The sequence below is a fragment of the Olea europaea genome, unplaced genomic scaffold (genome assembly GCF_002742605.1).
Source record: "Olea europaea var. sylvestris unplaced genomic scaffold, O_europaea_v1 scaffold187, whole genome shotgun sequence".
Taxonomy (NCBI): domain Eukaryota; kingdom Viridiplantae; phylum Streptophyta; class Magnoliopsida; order Lamiales; family Oleaceae; genus Olea; species Olea europaea.
In genome coordinates, this window is record NW_019236492.1 from 457550 (window position 1) to 465137 (window position 7588).

The following is a 7588-nucleotide window of genomic DNA, read 5'->3' on the forward strand; positions in this document are numbered from 1 at the left end:
TGTCTATCGACTTGAACCTTGGCTTTGTATATTCTATCGAGCTTACTAACTGTAGAATGAACTATGTCTTGAACTCTACAATTATAGTTGCAAACTGAGACAATAGAACACACATGATTTCTAGAACAGTCATTGAGTTCTCGCGGTTGTGTTCATTTCAGCCGTAAACTTTCCCAGTTTCTTTGAGTGCTCTAGAGAATTCGCCTCAATTCTCATAGGAAGCAGCCCCACTTTCACACTCAAATAGGTGCTACTATCAAGGGTGCACTGTATTTAAACACCCCACTGAATATCAGCTATAGTAAGCATTAAGAGTATTAGCTCATCCTCTAATCAATACAGTTGGTACTACGCATCATAGGGAGGGGTTTGGAATAAATCCAATGTAGTACCCCCACAGACCACTCCAATAACTTTGTTGTCCCATTGAACCTTGACCATGGGATCTCCAATTGCAAGGTTGGGTTTCCATTATAGGTGATCTAATACATAATAGGCTTTAGCCCCATCCCACTCGATGTTTGTTGAATTAGTTCTCTAGCCAATCCTTTGGTTAGTGGGTCAGCAATGTTATCACTTGACTTCACATAGTCAATAGCTATAATCTCATCCTTAAGCAGCTGACGCACAGTATTGTGCCTCCTACGAATATGTCTAGACTTTCCATTATAGGATGAATTTTGAGCTCTTGAGATAGCTGCTTGACTGTCACAATGTATTGAAATAGTTGGAAATGGTTTAGACCACAAAGGAACATCCATAAGAAAATTCCTTAACCATTCAGCCTCCTCACCTGCCTTATCTAAAGCTATGAACTCAGATTCCATAGTAGATCTAGCAATGCAGGTTTGCTTAGTGGATTTCCAGGAGACAGCTCCGCCTGCTAATGTAAATACATATCCACTTGTAGATTTACTTTCATTGGTATCGGAAATCCAATTAGCATCACAATATCCCTCAAGTATAGCACGGAATTCGGTATAATGTATTCCCCAGTCTAGAGTGTATCTCAAATACCTCAAGACTCGAATAAGAGCATCCCAATGTTCATTGTTAGGATTACTAGTATACCTACTAAGTCTACCGACAGCATATGCTATATCAGGTCTTGTACAGTTCATGAGATACATGAGACTGCCGATTACTTTAGCATACTCTAAAGCGGAAACACTAGGACCTGAATGTTTTCTCAAATGACGGCTTGCATCATAAGGTGTTTTAGCAGGAATACAGTTGTATTGATTAAACTTCTTAAGCACTTTTTCTACATAATGTGATTGGGTCAAAATAATTCCTTCAGAATGTTTTACTATTTTGATTCCTAGAATAACATCAGCAACACCCAAATCTTTCATTTCAAAGTGCTTGTTTAAAAATCGCTTAGTTTTATTAACCACATCTAAACTAGTTCCCATAATCAGCATATCATCAACATATAAGCAAATTATCACGCCACTATTATTTTCAAATTTGTTATATATGCATTTATCTGCTTCATTTATCACATAACCACTTGATGTCAAAACTGTATCAAATTTTTCGTGCCATTGCTTAGGAGCTTGTTTAAGGCCATAAAGGGATTTTTTAAATCTACATACTTTATCCTCAAGGCCTTCTACAACAAATCCTTCAGGCTGATCCATATAAATCTCCTCTTCTAAGTCTCCATTTAAAAATGCAGTTTTGACATCCATTTGATGTATAATAAGATCATACAGTGAGGCAATTGCAATTAACATCCTAATAGAGGTAATCCTAGTAACGGGTGAATAAGTATCAAAGAAGTCAACTCCTTCCTTTTGTTTATAGCCTTTAACAACAAGTCTTTCTTTATACTTATCAATTGAACCATCAGGTTTAAGTTTTTTCTTAAACAACCATCTACACCCAATTGTCTTACATCCTTGAGGTAAGTCCACTAACTCCCAAGTATTATTAGATATAATTGAATCATATTCACTATTTACAGCTTCCTTCCAAAATATAGAATCTGGTGAAAACATAGTTTCACCAAAGGTACTAGGATCATCCTCTACTAAGTAGTTTATAAAGTCAGGACCGAAAGAAGTAGTGGTCCTAGGTCTTTTGCTTCTCCTAATTTCAGCTTCTTCTAATTCAGATGGCTCCTCTCTAACATTAGGAGGAATACTAAAAGAACTGCTTGATCCTTCAGACTTTTCTTTAAACGGAAATCTATTTTCAAAAAATTCTGCATCTCTAGTTTCAAATATTGTGATCTTTTCAATCAAATTATTTTTAGAGTCAACGACTAAAAATCTGTAGGCATTACTATGAAAAGCATAGCCTACAAAAACACAATCAACAGTTTTCGGGCCAAATTTAGTTCTTTTAAGTGCTGGAATAGAAGCTTTAGCTAAACACCCCCACACTTTAAGATATTTATATGAAGGTATTCTGCCCTTCCACATTTCATAAGGAGACTTATTATTTTTCTTACTAGGAATTCTATTAAGAATATAACATGCAGTAAGAAGTGCTTCCCCCCACATGTTAAAAGGTAATCCAGAAGAGCTTAGCATTGATATGACCATATCCTTAAGGGTTCGATTTTTCCTTTCAGCTACACCATTAGATTGTGGAGAATAGGGTGGAGTAGTCTCATGAATAATACCATTCTCAACACAAAATTTATCAAAATCTCCTGTATATTCTCTTCCCCTATCAGATCTTAAAACTTTAATAGTTTTGTCTAGCTGATTTTCTACTTCAATTTTATAGAAATAAATTTTGAATAGCTTTCATCCTTACTCTTAAGTAGATAAATATAACAATATCGAGAATAATCATCAATGAAAGTTAAGAAATATTTATTTCCATCACAAGTAACATATCCTTTTAAGTCACATAAATCAGAATGTATCAAACTTAAGACCGAAGTAGTCCTATCAACACGAGGAAATGGTTTTCTAGAATATTTAGATTCAACACATGTTTCACATTTTGAATTTGGACAATTATCGATTTTGGGAATGTTTCCCAAAGTCATTAATTTTTTAATAGAAGTTTTATTAACGTGTCCAAGTCTAGCATGCCACAAATCATAAGAATCCAACAAGTAAACGGAAGAGCTAGATGCTTTATTGTTAATCACAGAGACATTGAGTTTAAACAGACTCTCATCTGCATACCCTTTCCCAACAAAGGAATCACCCTTAGACAGTACAACTTAACCACTTTCAAATACAATTTTAAAACCCTTTTTTACTAAGATAGATCCAGACACTAATTTTTTCCTAATATCAGGTACATAAAGGACACTAGCGGGAGTGAATGAAGAAAATGCACCTCTCGTGCAGCAAATATGCTTGGTAGCTCCAGAATCTACCCACCAGTCTGTCATGTTGCTTACTAGATTCACTTCTGTCACCATAGTAGAGAAATTCCCATCCTCTACGACATGTGCCTGATGCTTCACAACTTTTCCTTTCCTATTTCTACAATCCTTTGCAAAGTGACCTGGTTTACCACAAACAAAACAGTCACCAACAATTTTATTTTTAAATTGGGGTTTAGACCGATTGTTCTTTCCTACAAATTGTTTTCCCTTATTTCTGCCTTTAAAGTTCTGACCCCTTGTAAAATTTCCAATTGGTTTCTTAGCCCCAGAACTTCCTTCAATAAGATTAGCCTTGGTATCAAAATCTGGCCTTTCCTTACGTTCTGCCATTCTATTGTCCTCCTCGATTCTAATCCCGATAATCAGATCCTCTAAGGACATTTCTTTTCTCTTATACTTCAAACTATTTTTATACTCTTTCCAAGAAGGTGGCAATTTTCAATTATAGCTGACACTTGAAAGCCCTCACAGATTTTATATCCTTCAGCAATAATTTCGTGAATTATAATCTGCAATTCTTCAACCTGACTAACCACAGTTCTGACATCATTTATTTTAAAATCTAAAAACTTTCCCACAACAAATTTCCTGGTTCCAGCATCTTCTGTAGCATATTTCTTTTCTAATGAATTCCATAACTCTTTTGCAGATTTACACAAGTAGTAAATATCATACAAATCTAAAGTCAAACAATTCAGAATATAATTTCTGCACATATAATCCTTATGTTCCCAATTAGCTAAATCCTCTGTTTCCTTATCAGTAGGATTATCAGCAATTGTAAAACCGGGTTTATCTGATTCAATAGCATCAACGACTTTAAGTGTTGTCAAATAAAATTGCAGTTTCATTTACCATCTCTTAACATTCTTTCCATCAAACAACTCAGGTTTTTCAGAATACTTAGGAACAGATATATCTATGGCAGACATGGTAACTAATTATAAAGATAATTTCACTTTAGATTGTTGGAAAAAATAATTAGTTACAGTAGTGATCAGAACAATATAATGCAGAAATATAAAATTTATCATCCGATCGAGTCTCGTGACAGCACAATGTCCTAAAGTGAAATTGCCCGTCAATAATTGCTGCGACCTCCGTGGACAATCACTCCCAAAATACAACGATCGTAAACCACTTGTGCAGCAATCACGAATTATTTTTCTAGAACTCTCAATTGTACTCCAGAATAGATATAAAAACCCAAATATAAGAACTTCACAATATGAAAAGAGTGATTGATGCAAGATGATTTTTCTATTTTCTTTTTGTGTATCTTTTCCCAAAACGAGATATGGGTTTATATAGGCAAGATGGTAGTAACAGTCTTCACCATGTTAATGCAGAATTTTAATGACTGAGTAGTGGGTGTTTTAATGGTAGTTAGTGGGTTGTTACAAAAACAAACAGTCATAAAATACAGGCTAGTTTTACCCATTAAATAATAAAGAAAAAAATATTTATTTTAGTCAAGGAAGCCCAAGAGCCCAAGGCCCCAATCAAGACATTTTAATATCTGCGTGGGGAGTGATTCGAACCCCTGACGTCCCACACAAATGTCACATTTCCCACCACTTTGGCACTTTATCTAATTTGATTATTTCTTTCACATTTTATATTTATACCATAAATATATAACAAATCTCTCCCTACAACACACACCCTATACTGGCTCACACGATCATCTTCTTCAACTTGCAAAGTTACTACCTTCAATATTTACAAATTTCAATCTCGCACTGTCGTTGAACCAAGTGATAACACCGCCATTATCACACAAATCTTCATCGTGAATCGTCCTTATTCGTGCTCTTTTCAAAAATTATAAATATTGAAAATGTTGTTAACTCTCGTGTAGAAGATAAAAGGAATGAGATGGAAAAGGAAAAGAGCAAAAACGAGGTTCCAAAATATTCTACTTGAAAGAGGGTGAAGATGTCAGGTTTGGGTAGAAAAACTTTAAAAAAGGTAAAATCGATGTCTATGTTTTTAGTTTTGTTGTGCATTTTTTCCTAGTAAGTGTTGTATTGTATGAGTAGACTGATTATCGCATCAATCTTGTGTTGTAGCCTGATTTTTAAAATTTGCGACATGTATTCTAAGTTATTTGTGAACTAATTTTAATAGTTTGTGACTGGTGTTTCTTTCTATTACCTTAACACATTCAGAACATATGTGATATAACAAATTGTTGTGATCCATATGATGTGTTTGTGACCTGATTTTTGGATAATATATGATATGTACACATCATTGTGGTGCTTGGTGTCAGGGTGTTTATATATGCTTTGAAGTTAGACTAATTTGTTGTACATAATGATTTGTGTAGGAATCAAGAGGCACTTCTATGAAAATTAGCCCAAGAGGCATCAGCCCATGGAAGCACTTTGAAAAATATATGAGCTCAAAAGATATGTCAATGATTATGAGCCCAAAAGGTACTTCAAATGAAAAATCAGCCTAGAAGAGGCAAGACAAATGAAGAGCTAGATCTGAGAGAGGACCACTCTAAAAATGAAAAGAAGAAGAAAGTAAACAAAATGAGCGGATGACACATCCCTAGAAAAGCAAATAAAAGCAATCAAACTACTAAATTTCGTAAAACTGCAAATACAAAGAAAATCCGACCCACACGTGAATGTACGACTCGAACTTGGGAGTACTATTGTTATCCTTATAAAATTATCATGTCATAATGGGCCTTTTATTAGATCTGGATGAGGCCCATTAGAATTTGATCGAAGTTAACGGAGGTCCAAGTGGCAACCAAGTAAAAGCCCCAAACCGAGGCTCTCCATAGGCCAGTCGAAGTTCCTTTAAAGATACCCACCGAGGCCCTAAGTGGTTTAGCCAAGACTCTCAAGAAGCCAGCCAATGTGCCTTTAAAGGTGTTGTCGAGGCCTTGAAAGGTCCTGCCGAAGTGCATATATATATATATATTCTTCTTTCACGAATATACATATTTACTTCGGAGGTCAACGGACTTAATGAGTGAGAGAACATGCTGAAATGGACAAATTCCACCAACATCGTACTTGTATCATATATTCATATCTGTAATTTGTACCACAAAAAAAAAATTAATTTTTCTTTAGTATTTTGACCTTCAATGTCTGTTGGGCGTATATAATCTGCAAAGCTCTTTTTATCCCTGTAAGGGATGGCGGAGTCAGTACCCGATGAGGTAGCGTGGCCGCGCATGTTGAATTCGTTGAAATTTACAGAGCGACTGTTGCCACGCGATTTATGCAACGTGATTTTTAAACCGCAAGTGTACGGTGTCAAGTTTTGTAATATAGTAAAGAAGTTAGGATGTCGAACCCACAAGGATTGATATTCGAATCAATTGAGTACTATAATTATTTTAGCTTTCCCTTTATTTAGACGATCAAATTTTAAGTCAATATTTTTATGCTAAATTAAAACTAAATAAGATGAACAATGCAAGTAAACGAGGGCAAATTATGAAGTTTCTTATCAAATTATGAATGCCTAGGGAATGATATCACCGTACATTCGACAATATTTTTCAACCATATAACTATTTCTATCAATCTTTTCAAAATTTATAGACAAGAACGCTAAAGTGATTCTATTTCCCTCTCTCGAGCGCCAAATAAAATCTATTTTTATATATTAATTCCAATATTTCTATTCCGAATTAAAAATATAAAAATTATCAAGCACGTGGTTCTTAATTAAAACAAGCCTCAAAGATTCACACTTTCTCTCGAAACCTACGAAATCAAGGTTATGTTGTCTTAGATCACGCCTAAATTTGCCTCTCTCGAGCGCCAAAATTTAGAACATCAAATTGGTCAATTAGTGGCCAGTTAATTGTAAGCATTGTGCACAAACAACATAAATAAATAAAAAGAAAAGATCAATTGAAATAATTATAACGGAATCCAAACATGTCTCAAGTAGGCTACATAATCCCTAGAATAATTGTTTAGTTCATAATTGAGAAAATTGACATGAATAGATTAATAAGAAAGAACATAGAGAAGAAAAGGAATAGAAAAACTTGTTTTTGCCGCTCGATTTCTTCTTCCATTGTTGCCAAATTCTCTCAATTAACTTCCTCTTCTTTAATTGTATTGACCAGCAGTGGATTTGTCTCCAAATTTTTGCAATTGGCCAGCTAAACTCCTCTTTCCAATCACGTGTTCTTGCCGGCTGCTTCCAGTTTTCCTTGCTCGTTTTTTCCCTCTTAATTAGGTCTTT